At 35.0% G+C, this 15,092-nt stretch overlaps 1 protein-coding gene across 3 annotated transcripts in view; it reads left to right on the top strand.

Annotated features, from left to right (window-relative positions):
* LOC135203614 (uncharacterized) overlaps nucleotides 1-15,092 on the top strand; it is a 383,148-nt gene that overhangs the window by 102,758 nt on the left and 265,298 nt on the right. The gene's annotated exons all lie outside the window — the stretch shown is intronic.

Below are 15,092 nucleotides of genomic sequence, written 5' to 3'. Positions count from 1 at the left end.
CTTCTCTCTTCTTCTTCTTTTTCTTCTTCTTCTTCTTCTTGGGATAAGAAAGTCCCTGTTTCAAAATTAAATTCCCACATTGCATAATTTTGGTCGGATGCCCCTGGCACTTAATTTCATCACTAAAACTTAAGAAGCGAGAGACCTTTAGAAACTACTTAAAAAGGTGCACAAGATTACCCAATGTGTTAGAGAAAAAGAACACGATATATAATCAAGTAATGCAAGCGTATTGAACAGACATTAATGTCGGGGTATGGACAGGGATAAATGTCATCTTGCTTAAAGAGGTTTATGAGTGAGTTTACCATTCGCCACTAAAGATAAATTATTCTGTTCATTCTACATTTAGCATTTATACGATATTCGCATTGATTATCATCGCCATTACCATTAATAAGGGAACAACCACATATGCCATACTCTAACAAAGCAGTTTTCCTCTTGATAAAATGTCGGGGGAAAAGTGTGAAAAACAGAAAAAAAAAATGGAAAATGTAATGAAGAACTGTATAAAAAAATAACTTTGACCATATATATATATATATATATAATATATATATATATATATATATATATATATATATATATATACTATTATATATATATATATATAAAGAGATCCTCACGTGAAAATGAAAGGAGGTACCAAGACTTTCAACTTTTATTCCAAAGTCATCTTCAGGGTACTCACCCACGGGACCATTGTGGAACTGCAAGATATATATATATATATATATATATATATATATATATATATATATATATATATATATATATATATATATCTCATGACATAAAAACAGATAAACCTCAATGAATTTACTTCAATGCGTCATTTCATTCAAGTAAAGAATAAAAAAAATCTGACTACATAAAAACATCAAATAATATTAAACAGGACAAGGCATAAGACTGATCTCCACATTCCGATTCATACGCACCTAGATTAAATTGAGCCAGCTAGACATATAACCAGGATCGTCAGCTCTTTTTGAACAGTTGGAAATAATACATTTTTTTTATGGTTATACACTAATTCTTGTGAAGAGAAAGTCAGCTCTTATGGTGTCAAATTACGAGTTTCTGACAACGACGCCGAACATAATTTGGATACGACTCTCATAAATATTTGTAATGTTTCGGCATATGCCCTTTCTACCTTACCTCTACCTCTACCCTTCACCCTACCCCATTCCAATCACTCACCCACCCCAAACCCCCACGCCAAACCACCCCAGCCTGCACCCATCCCCAACCTAGCCCTGATTTCGAAAATACTAAACTAATTGGAGTTAGATGTTATATATATATATATATATATATATTATATATATATATATATATATATATATATTTATATATACACACACATGTGTATATATATTAGTATATGTGCGTAATATGTATATATATATTGAATAAATATATATACCGATTACATATATTATATATACACATATATAAGCATAAATGTACGTACGTATACATTAAATATTATATATATATATATAATATATATATATATATATTATATTATATATATATATACAAAAAAAAATATATGAAATGTGAGTGTGTCTGAGAGAGAGAGACTCTCTCTCTCTCTCTCTCTCTCTCTCTCTCTCTCTCTCTCTCTCTCTCTCTCTCCAAAATCCCTCGCAAAACGAAAATTTTCGGCGAGAGTTCGTCGCCTGAATAATGCCGAGTGAGGAAAAGCACAAGAGTCACTAATTAGTCATTTAACAAGCGGCGCAGTTGCCCCACTAACGCAATTAACATCGAATGACGGAAGAGAAAGCGCGGAAGGAAGGAAGGAAGGAAGGAAAGGAAGGAAAGGAAGGAGAGGAATTCGGTGCATTCGGAAGAGGACGGTTTTGACGGAAGGGCGACTGGCCCCTCTCTCCTCTCTCTCCTTTCTCTTTCCTCTCTACTCTCTCTCTTTTTTATTTTTGTTTTTTTTTTTTATTTTTTTTTTTTTTGGGGGGGGGGGAGGGGTGGGGGGGGCACGGGTGGACCTGTTGGGTGAAATGGGAAAGTTGGGACGCACATATGTTAATGTAACTCATTCCACTCACTACCTTCTCCGTCTCTGCACGCTTATTCCTGTTAACTGTTGTATTTTCACTGCTGACGACGAAGGAATCTCTCTCTCTCTCTCTCTCTCTCTCTCTCTCTCTTAGATACACACACACACTATATATATATATATATATATATATATATATATATATATATATATATATATATATACATATATATATATATATTGCAATCCTAACTTGTGGAATTTTTTTTTCTCTCTCTCTGTATGCACCCATACAGAAATAATACACACACACACACACACACACACACACACACACACATATATATATATATATATAATATATATATATATATATATATATATATACATACATTGCAATCGCAACTTGTGCATACTTCTCTGTCTGTCTGTCTGTCTGTCTCTCTCTGACACACAAAAGGAAGAGAACTAATCATGCAACAAAGGAAAACTTCAACAAGTCACGGAATAAGAAAATAAACGACAAATGCCAGTGGAAATAAAATAGCAACATTTGGTTAAAGTGCGACTGAGAAAAGCGGAGTCACTTTACGATCAAGGTAAACAAGCCTGCGTAAATAAAAATAATCTTTACCTTTCTGAGTGAAGGTAACATTTCCTCTCTTGTCTGGAAACCCTTCAACGCAGTTACTGTTAGATTTTATTGACTGGTATTCTCAGATAACAATTTTAATTTTTCTTACGAGAACAGTACGTAATTGAATAATTTCCTTTCTCCTATGGATGAATATGCAAGGGTATTTTGAACGCTTTTTTGTGTGTTTTTTTAGATTTTTTAAATTGTTGTAATACCAGAAAATATTGATTTTTTTTACGAGAACAGTACGTAATTGAATCATTTCCTTTCTCCTATGGGTGAAAATGCAAGGGTATCCTTGAACGATTTTTATTGTGGTTTGTTAGATTTTATTGATTCTGGTAATCCCAGAAAAAGTTGTAATTTCTTTTACGAGAACAGTGCGTAATTGAATAATTTCTTTTCTCCTGCGCATGAAAATGCAATGGTATCTTGAACTATTTCTTATTGTGGTTTGTTAGAATTTATTGATTGTGGTAATCTCAGATAACAATTTTATTTTTTCTTACGGGAACAGTACGTAATTGAATAATTTCCTTTCTCCTATGGATGAAAATGCAAGGGTATCTTGAACGCTTTTGTTGTGGTTTGTTAGATTTTATAGATTGTGGTAATCCCAGAAAAAATAGATTTTTTGTTACGAGAACAGTACGTAATTGAATAATTTCTTTTCTCCTATGAATGAAAATGCAAGGGTATTGTATTTTGAACGATTTTTTTTGTTTTGTTAGATTTTATTGATTGAGGTAATACCAGAAAATATTGATTTTTTTACGAGAACAGTACGCAATTGAATAATTTCCTTTCTTCTATGGATGAAAATGCAAGGGTATGTTGAAAGATTTTTTGTGTGTTTTGTTAGATTTTATTGATTGTGTTAATCCCCCCAAAAACATTTTTATTTTAGAGTAACGGTACGCAATTGAACAAGTTCCCTTCTTTCCTGGATGTTGATCGATTTTTTGTAGTTGTTTGCAAATCAGAGTTAAAGAGCTTATTTGGCTCATTTAAAATTAATGACCTCATCTCCTACCCAATCTGTCACTGGCAATCATTTGGCCACTGGGCCTAAATACCCACTGATCCAAATAAAACCTTTAACTCTGATTACTCTCATTTGCAAACCACAAAATCGATGATGAAAAAGAAAATTCAAGCCAACAGGCAGAAATGCCTCATGATAAATGAGATGACAATTTAATCTGGAAATTTCAACTTGCACATAAAAAAAATCGAATATCGTCCAGATTTAGTTGTCTAAAATTCGATAATCTGCCAGAATTATATACCCATACACTAAAATTAACAAGAAAGACTACTGTTTTCTGAATAAAACTAATACACTGGAAAGGTTTTGTCAAATGATTCTTGAGAAGAATACTCATTTTCTACAATGAAAAAAGGGGCACCTTTTTGTTTGTTTGTATGGCGTTTTTACGTTGCATGGAACCAGTGTTTATTCAGCAACGGGACCAACCGCTTTACCTGACTTCCGAACCACGTCGAGAGTGAACTTCTATCACCAGAAATACATATCTCTAAACCCTCAATGGAATGCCCGAGAATCGAACTCGGGGCCACTGAGGTGGCAGGCCAACACCATACCGATCACGCCCCTGAGGTGCCCTAGGGGGATCTTTTGAGAAGGTAATGAATCCATCCGACTGTAAATATTGGGAATTCTATTGTAAATTGAAATTACCAAGATAAAAATTGCGATGTTACTTTTCGTTTACAAGCCTCAAAGGCAATTAATAATAATAATAATAATAATAATAATAATAATAATAATAATAATAAGATAGAATGGAATATTGCCGATTCACTCCCGCTAAGGTGGTGAAGGTTTCAGCGCGAACAGTCATTATCCCTAAGTGAAAGTGCAGATATAATCAAGTGATAGATTGATTGATTTGGCTTAACACAACGACGTTTAAAATCATGATCACAAACTCATGGACTGAAAGAATGTGCAAAAGATGTTGAGTGATAAACTGATCGATCTGGCTTTACATGATGCCGTTTAAACACTTAGTCACCAACACCGTGGCCACATTAAGTAGTTATTTTGTTTTACAAAATAATAATAATAATAATAATAATAATAACAATAATAATAATATAATAATAATAATAATAGACTTTGATAAAATCTCTCACTTCAAACGGGCGAAGAAACGAATGAAATCTCGAATCTCAAATGTATTCCGCAGAAAGACTAAATGACACACAAGGTAAGTGACCAAAATCATCCAGCCACAACGACGTTGTTACCTATGCACCAGAGAGAGAGAGAGAGAGAGAGAGAGAGAGAGAGAGAGAGAGAGAGAGAGAGGGGGGGGGGGGGGGGGGGGAAGAAGTGGGGTCTTCCCCTCACCCAACCCCTCCAGTAAACTCGGTATTTCCAGCAGCATCAAACGAGGTTCTGGTTTTTTTTTTTTTTTTTTTTTTACCCACCCGAAAAATATTTCACGTCGCCTGTCCCTTACTCAGTGCCTCCGGGGATAAAGATTGAATTAGTTATCGTTTCCTAATCTTACTATCTGTCATTTCATTGAGAATTTAAGAAATGAATTTGGAATATTTAAAACAAATAATCTTCCACATGCAAAGTTATTTCCAAAATATATATTCAGTGTTTAACAAATATTCGATTAGTTCAAAAATGTAAAACCAAAGCTTTACCGATACAAAGTCATTTCAAAATTCAAAATACATTAATTTCTTTATAATATAAAACGAATGCCTTTCAGACATAGTCAGTTCAAACAGAGTCAATAAAATACCTCTCAGTTATAAAATAAAAAGTCAGTAAAAAAATCTCAATTGTAAAATCAACTGGAAGAGGCAAATACCCTTGTTTACCTAATAAAAGGTAAGTGGAAAAATATAAATAAAAACACCTTACATTTCCAAATGCAAAGTCAATACCAAATTGTAAACTCGGTGAAAAGTGGACTAAGGGGAGATCCAGCATCAAAGAAGAACTGGGGGAGGGACTCGTCTGACGTGAAATATTTATTCTGGGGATTGACTGACTGATTCCTGGAGTCACGTAAACTAGGTTTATAGATCGTGTTATGCTGGGGGAGAATACGACAATCTCGTGAGTATAGCTGTTGCAAACACAGATGTTGCAAGGGGGGGTATTCTCCCATGCCCCTTCTTTTTACCCCTAACCTTGTGGCATAGTAAACAAGAATGTTGCAAAGATATATTGTTGTTGAATGTATTTTGTTTGATATAATTTGGTTTTTCAGTATGATCAACTTAATCTTCTGTAAAATTCTCAGTTTCCCAACTCCGAAATACCAAATTATAATAAAAAGAAAATTAATAAAAGTGTCTCATGCTGAAAAAACGGTTACTTCAACAGGAAACTTCATCCTGAAATGACGAAGCTTTTCATAGTTCTAGGGATTACGATTTTTTTGCACCTAGCTCAACATCTCAATTCCTTTCCAAGTCTCGCGATTTTATTATTTTATTAACAAACCCACTTCAGAAACAATCAATGCCGATAAAAAAAAATCATAATTTCACAGATTCACCCTTTCTGGAAAAAAAGAAAGAAAAAAAATTGCATGATAGCTGAATCTTTCTTTGACACTTTCTGCACTTAAACATACTTTTAACGTCACTGAATTGCATGATAGGTCAACCTTTCTCTGACGCTCCGTCTGCACTTAAAACATAATTCAAGGTCACTGACACAAAATTTTAAACTTACTTTCCTTTTGGAAATAAAAAGTTGTATGTATATATATATATATATATATATATATATATATATATATATATATATATATATATATATATATCTTGATCCAGTTGAATTTATATGTCCAAATTTTAGGGTTACTGACTTGAAAATTTTAGAGTTAAGTGAACTTTTTTTGGAAATGAATGCCTTTATATATTTCTTTTTATTCAGTTGAATTTAAAGGAGCCTCAGTGAATGACACGAGCCGAGTGCCTTTATTTCTGTCATCATTAGACTTCCATGACGTCACTGCGGTAATTAGGTCACTCGTTGATTAGGCAATTAGTGGCAATGGTGCTTCGTGTTCAACATTATTCTGGTTTATTGTTTTTGGAGTATTCTTCATTTGGAAATGGGAACTCTCTCCGGATCTCAAGTTTGATCGAATAATTGGGAAAAATTCTCGTATGTTTAGTTGAATTTGAATAAAAAGTAAATCATCCTTTTTCATAACAAAATCGTCTGCATTTCAAAATGCCTAATAAATTATTTGAATTAATGGTTTATTGCAAAATACTCAGTACTGATTACGTACGTGCGGAGTGTGCTAGAAAGAAATCATTATCTCCTGGGTATCTCTAAATATGAAAAAAGAAGGCAAATACACTTTTATAAATACTGAAAGGCATAACATAAGTAGACAGTAACCTATTTACCGTAACCGACAACCAGACAAGAAATAATGGATGGAAACTAGGACTGAAGAGATGCAACACATCCCATTGCCGGAACTTCTTTACATAAAAGATATGTGACACGTGGAATAAACAGCAACAGTGTGGAAAGAGTTTAAAAGAAAGCTAGACAGACTCACTAGGACACTGTGAATGCACAGTAAAACCTGCTCCTGGAGATAAGTGAGCACGCAATGTCTCCTCGGATGGGCTAACAAGTCTTTGAGACTTCCTAATCCTTGTAACTCCTTGTAAGTTCATTACTTCTGATTCATCGTTTCACTAACTTGTACTTTCTCACAACACTCTTCTCTACGGGTCTTTCAAATAAAAAAAAAAAACACCAAACAAGCTATCGGGTAGCGGCCACGAAAAAGTTGAATTTTATCAATAATAAAAATCCCCAGCGAGAGATAAAATCGTCACTGCACTGCAGCAGCCTCTCCCGAAAGCAAGTTAAATGGACTTCGGGTCACTTGGGACCTTTATGAAATAAACACAAGAGATGAAGAGTTAATTGGATATCGCGCTAGTCGAGAACTACCCTTCATTCCATTGCTAGATTCTAAACTCCCACTGAAACATTAAATTCGACTAAATAAAAAAAAATTATAAAGGCATTCATTTCCCAAAAGATCACTCACCTCTGAAATTTTCAAATCAGTGACCCTAAAATTTTAATATATAAATTCAACTGGATCAAGAAAAATATACACAACCTTTGATTTCCATAATTTTATGCCAGTGATCTTCAAATGATGATTAAGTGCAGGCAGCATCAAAGAAAGGTTCAGCTATCATGCTTTTTTTTTTTTTGAAAGGGGGAACCTTGTGAAATGTATGTACCGCAAAATGAAGGGTAGCAGGCGAACCCCCCGCCTCCCCCTGGTACCTGCCTCTCTCTCTCTCTCTCTCTCTCTCTCTCTGGGTAGCAGGGGTAAAGCCTTCTCTCTCTCTCTCTCTCTCTCTCTCTCTCTCTCTCTCTCTCTCTCTCTGGGTAGTAGGGGAAAAGCCTTCTCCTCTCTATCTCTCTCTCGCGTAGCAGGAATAATAAAACCTTTTCTATCTCACTCTCCTCTCCTTCTCTGGTAGCAAAGTAAAAGAACTCTCGTCTCTCTCTCTCTCTCTCTCTCTCTCTCTCTCTCTGGGTAGTAGGGGAAAAGCCTTCTCCCTCTCTATCTCTCTCTCGCGTAGCAGGAATAAAACCTTTTCTATCTCACTCTCCCTCTCCTTCTCTGGTAGCAAAGTAAAGCCTTCTCTCTCTCTCTCTCTCTCTCTCTCTCTCTCTCTCTCTCTCTTCTCTCTCTCACACACACACACACACACACACACACACACCATCCTGTTGAAATACCCCACCGCTGATGGAAAAGACTCATATCTTCTCTAAGACGAATTTCATGTCCGTTTAATTATTCCTTTTTGCTTCAAACTGGGATTGTTTGATATTCAGAGTAGTTTTTTTCTGAGATTAAATGAAGTTCTGGCAATCACTCTTTTCATTTATAGGTTCCTTTGATATATACAATCCGAATCTTTCATTTCAATTTTTAAAAAAATGGCCACTTTCACGATGGTATTTTATGAAAAGAATATGAAAAGAGCACTTCTTTACCCTTCCAAAATAACTTCAATTACGGAGAGAGAGAGAGAGAGAGAGAGAGAGAGAGAGAGAGAGAGAGAATCATCCTAGTTTTCTCTTGTCGTAGATGTAGGGATTACTGCAGTTTGGATTCATTCTCTCTCTCTCTCTCTCTCTCTCTCTCTCTCTCTCTCTCTCTCTCTCTCTCTCTCTCTCTCTCTTGACGAGCAAAAATAATAGGAAAATTAGTGAAGCTCAATAGTTTTGTAGTATAGGAAATAGTGTATTAGAAATACTGTATAATAAATACATACATAAATAATGAAAAGAATATGAAAAGAGCAATTTCTTGCTCTTCCAGAATAACTTCAATTACAGAGAGAGAGAGAGAGAGAGAGAGAGAGAGAGAGAGAGAGAGAGAGAGAGAGAGAGAGAGAGAGAATATTTTCCACCCACAGGTGAGTTTACCTGGACACTAAGCAAAACTGAAAATGAATCTAATGAAATATTCAGCATAAAGGGATATGAAGCCTGACTTCCTTCTAAAAGTAGATTAAAAATTTAAATCCCATCATTTCTCTCCAGAGAAAGTGTTTTTAATAAGGGATTTTCATCCAATGAAAACAACTGCCTTTTAGTCAAAAGCAATACATTGCAATCCTCCCACGTTAGGGATTATATATCTCAAGAGCAAATGACACTATCTTTGACGCTATGGCTCTTCTACTACAAATCGTCAAATTAATGTGCTATTTCCCTTCAAGGGTGAGGGGTTGGGATTATGGGGGTGGGGGGCTAGCTGGCGGTAAATATCCACAGTTGATATCACTGTAAATAATCGTGACTGGCGGAAACTCAAACAGCTCATCACCTTTCGCCTATGAGAAGCAGGATATTTCTATTTTTTGTGATATCAGCTGCATGTATTTACCGTCAGCTGAAAATAAATAAATAAATAAAAATAAATAAATAAATAAATAAAACTGTAGATAATATCACACAAAGCTAAATTAGCTTTTCCTCTCAATAAACAACATTTTCTCTGTATAATTCAAGCCAAAAGAAAACTACAATTGTCTCTAATACACTCATCCTATAAAGTAAATTAGTATATTTCTCTCATATTTCCACAGCATAAAAAACACAGATATCTTTCATTCCCACAATAGGAAAAGAGAGAGTGACATGGGTTTTCACTCGAGAGAGAAAGCATTCACTCGGAAATATTTATTCATAAAGGAAAATTTTAGTTTTCTAAGGCGGTAATAACAGACCCTACGCTGATGTTAAGGGAGTAATGAAAGTTTATTTTGGCTTACTCGGTGAGTAAGCTTACAAACTACCTTGTTGTTGATGATGATGATATTGTTGTTGTTCTTGTTGTGGGGGAGGGGGGGGGGGGTGGGGGGGGGTTGGCAGGAAGGTCTATGGAAAAGCCTAAAAAGGTCTGAAAAAGGTGTTTTGCGTTGAGTCAAAGATAAAGGAATTTAATGACAAGATATTGATGATTTATTGATTAGAATGAAAATGTAACAAATAAATAATGTTAATGTTAAACAGTACATTACAACTATTTCTAATAAAATATAGCGTATTTAGTTTAATTTTCGTTGGTGAAACAACGCACTATTTGACCATAGATTTTAGCACGTGTCCCGAGTAAGCTGCAGGTTGGATCACGCCTTGTTTCATATCTTGCCAATTTTCCAAAACGAAAAAATATATATTTCTTTCCAATTAAGAAATTTTCACTCACGGACGAAAGCAGCTGTCTGACTTCGTTGCATTTATTTTCGCCCCTTCCAGAAAATACTATTGCTCTTTTGTTGGTGTAAACTCTTGCTAAAGCTGTATATAATAATTCTAGTGTTTTCGAGAGAGAGAGAGAGAGAGAGAGAGAGAGAGAGAGAGAGAGAGAGAGAGAATGTTAGCCTAGATATCGTAACTTTCTCAAGTCTATTTGTAGAAAAAAAACAATGTCGGCAAGAACAAATAATTCGCAACGTAGTGGAAAGGCTAAATTGACCGGTTTTTTTTCTTCAGTCAATCTAAGGTTAATTACATCAACGTTACCAGCATGCGGCTCATTGATAACTAAAATTAATATCTCTTATACATCACCATTAGCATCATTCAAACGCTGAAATGAAATGTTCTATACATACGCGATTTGCTCCACAGGTAAATTGAAGACAGTTGTTCAAGTTGCTCTACCGTTTCAAGAGCTTTTATCGACCAAAGTACACAAAAGTCAAAACATATACATCGTAATATATTCAGAGAAAAAAATAGAGAAAAAAACAAGAGAAAACACCAATCTACATAATGATCGTCAAGGATTAAACAAGTCCTTGTTAGCATTATATTATTGTTGTTGTGTACAAATAGAGGATCTGTTTTGTAAAGTCCTGTAATGTCATTGAAGTTCTCATTATTGCTTGTTTGAATACAAACACTCTCCAGTAAGCACTTTAATGTATAATTACCACTTTTGAACAATACCCTGCTTCTATTCCAGTCTATTACACCAATAAATTGACCATAATGTACATTGATTGCATTGCTTTTGTTGTTTGTACGTATACAATACTGATGCTGTTTGATTCGGGTAGCAAGATTTTCCGCAGTTTTTCCTGTATAAAATTTTCTACATGAACGTGGAATTTGGTAAACAACACCTTCGTTATGCCTTGGTTTGTTTTCAAGTAAAATCTTCCCTATGGGAATGAGAACATAACTTGAACATTGAGAATTTTAAGTGGTTTTTCTATTTGAATATATTACGATGTATATGTTTTGACTTTTATATACTTTAGTCAATAAACGCTCTTAAAAAGGGCCGGTGGAGGCCGAAACGGTAGAGCAACTTGAATGACTGGAGCAAATCATGCAATTCAGCATCTTCGTGAAACAGAAGATTAAAAGTGTAATTCTATATATTTATATACATACAAACATACATACACACACATATCTATATATAAAACTTACAAACACATCCGGATTTATATATATATATATATATATATATATATATATATATATATATATATATACATATGCATGCATGTATGTGTATACATACATACATACACAAACATTATATTATATATATATATATACACACACACACACACACACATATATATATATAATATATATATATATATATATATATATATATATATATATATATATAAATTGTTACGTATTAAGCCCGGCCTTGAGAGAGGCTATATACGTAAACGGAAATAATTGAGGGATTTCAAGAGGAAATTGCTTTAACTTACCGTAAAACTGGTTTATAATGGACAATTAATCTAGAGGAATAGGTCGCCAGAAAACTCAGCTCGTTACTTTACAGCTATTTATTTACAAAAGGCCCTTACTGGCCTGGAGAAAGGGACTTATATATCTCTCACAAATGGATAATAGCTGGCTCAAAATGGATTAATTCAAGCTGGTTTCATAAACTTGGGTAATGCACACTTGCGGCAGAGACTGGGCACGTGACTCATGGAATCTGGAAAAGAATCCCAGATTAAACAAGATAAAAGAAAAAATGACTTCTTTCTTTGATTAAGGCTGATTAATTCTCTAACATTGGGGAAAGGAAACTCTAATGTTTCACTGAGGTATGCACTGAAGGCTTGGTCTTTAACAAGTCACAAAGGGAAGCACGTGGCCCGATGAGGACAAAGGGCTTTTGAGGTAGAAGGGGTAAAAATGAGACTTGAAAATGAAATTAGCAAGAGTCGTATGGTAGTAAAAGGTGCTGGGTTGAAGTTTACACTTTTAGACGTACCTGGATGCAATATTCAGTGTATCGTTGTGGAAGAATGCGGCCTGACTTTGTTCAGGTCTGGGGTTCGTGCCCGCCAGTACGCCGAGCCGATAGGCTTAAGTCTGGGAGGCTGGCCGGCTGGACATCTGTCCTGGGTCACAGACTGCAGAGGACTGAGAGAGATACTGGTTCTCACTTAATGACTTGGGGCTTCCATACATCGCCTCGGGACTGCCTGGAAGTGATCACAACAACCAGCAAATTGGGAAGGAAAAAGAGGTCTTATTGTAGAGGTCCCTAAGATCCATCTCGAAGCCTAGCTACTCTTGTGACTTGCCTCTCTTACCCTAAGCTTCCGTCAGACCGGAAATACCTCCCTACGACATGCTCTCTCTCCCAACATCAGTTGCTTTAGGAGAAGGCATGGCTGCTTCCTTTATAACTAATATTAAAAAAACAACAAAGATTTGTTCCTTACCATAAAACCCAGCTCCCTTTCAGATCTTTACTGATCATTTATCTGAACATTTACACCTTTCATTTGGCAAGCAAGACTCGTTACACGTCTGAAGCAAATAAAACCAGTACCTATAATGACTGAACAATAAGTGGAGTCGGTAATGAGATCATACGTATTACTAAGTAGTGGGCTTATACCCACTATGTAATGTACAAATAGGTTTAAAACTCTTAATTCAACAATGGAACTCATCGGAAGCTGAAGACACACGTAAATGGCTATATTATTCTTTCATTTAGTTCCTAGACTCTCCGATTTATCAAACACCTGATGTTCCGTGACACACAACGTGATGTATAGATCTGTTTTGTGAGACTGAAATATTATGGCGCTTTTCCACAGGCCGCGGTGTTAGGCTCGGCTGACTGATAGGTGTTAATGAGAAACCATTTGGAAAGATTCCCTCGCCATAAAAACTGGATTCTTTGAAGCGAATTCATCATAAGGGTTAATGGGAAAAATTAACATTTCGCAACTAATAAATCATGATTAGATTTTCCATAAAAGTTTGTTATCATCACCCGGTTAAAAAAAAAAAAAATTAAAAATAAAATAATTGTTCGGTATGAAATTTAACACTAACGCTTTTAGAGCCATCACTTTCCATCAGCAGTTGAAGGGGATAATTGGATGTCACTCACTCCAGTGATATCATTGGAATAATAGGTATAGCGTCAACCTTCTAACATTTGCCTTACCTTTACATAATAATGAGGCGTTTTGTAATCGAATCAAAATATCACACGCCAACTATTATCTAATTTCTTGGTATCTTTCCCTTGGTTCCATTTACTTCTAATGCACAGGCTCTTTTACCAGCCGTCTCCAATTTTCTCGACATGAACGTACCATCTCAATGTTACCCTTTATGACGCTTGTCTATCCATCCGTCTACATGAACAAACCGCCTCAAGACACATTATTATTATTATTATTAAGAAGACGAATCCTATTCATAAGAGTATCGTTCAATTTCAAACAGTATCTTATTGTAAAGTTGTACATTTCTATTTCTATTCCTTGTTATCAAGAGAACGCTCTAATAATCTAAATGAACTTGTACCATTCCTCTATTTTTCCATAAGAGTTCTGTATTTTCTGTAAACAATTAAGTCTGGTAAATTACAGTAAAATACACTTAAATGGTATTTCTCGTCAGCCTATAAGACACAAAGTTACCTGCTCATACTGAATCATACTGTAAACACCAACACTTACTTTCAACAGTGCACTAAAGAGTAAATAGTAGATAAGAAAAATATAAAAGAATTGTGGTTATTTTGTGTTGAATTTTCAAGTTATACCATTTTACTAATGCTATGCTATACCAGAGGGAACATTTGTATTGGGCAATGCAGATATTCTCTAAGACAGGAAACTATTAATCTATTGTAAAAGCTATTAGTAATACTTTATTCTACAAATCTGCACAAATCAAATGGCCAACTTTTACAATATTTGACTTTTTTTAAGCTTATAGCTTAACTATAAATGTAGTAGCTTTATTTAAATTTCATTTTATTGTCAACTAAAAATAATTGTATTATAAAAAAAACTCAGTTGTTTCACCTTTTCCATTATGAATTTCCATTACCGGAAATTTGAAAAACCTAAACATTTAGGACATGAGATCTACAGCGAGACTCCGTCCCAGCTACTTCTTCCCACTGAAATCATTTCCCAAAAGTTAATGAATAAAAAGACAGAAAAATAATATCATTATTCGACTGAATTCATACTCGAATAGATAACAATTCAGGCATGAAAGAAAATAAACGTTTTTCTTACTCACCAGAGCATGAGGCGAACAATGGCATTAAGAGAAAAAGCGAAGCACTTAAAAAACACAATGACACAAAAGCTCGCCGCTTTCCATAATAACCGCCGCTCGCGGAAAGCAAAGGAACGTTCCCCTCCGCGCGCGTTATTCCAAAGCTTTAATTACGCGTCTAATCAGTGGAAGGAGGCACGCGGGGAACGGAACGCTTCCTTTCATTAAATAAGGTTTTTACGCCTCTTTCCTTCCTACGCGTTGCTTGCTCTATGTAAAATGCACGGAGGCGTGTAATTCTAAAAGACAGTACAGTTTTTTATTTCCTCTCT

Source organism: Macrobrachium nipponense, chromosome 36, assembly GCF_015104395.2.
Source record: "Macrobrachium nipponense isolate FS-2020 chromosome 36, ASM1510439v2, whole genome shotgun sequence".
Classification (NCBI taxonomy): Eukaryota; Metazoa; Arthropoda; class Malacostraca; order Decapoda; family Palaemonidae; genus Macrobrachium; species Macrobrachium nipponense.
This window is presented reverse-complemented; position numbering and strand designations above follow the sequence as displayed.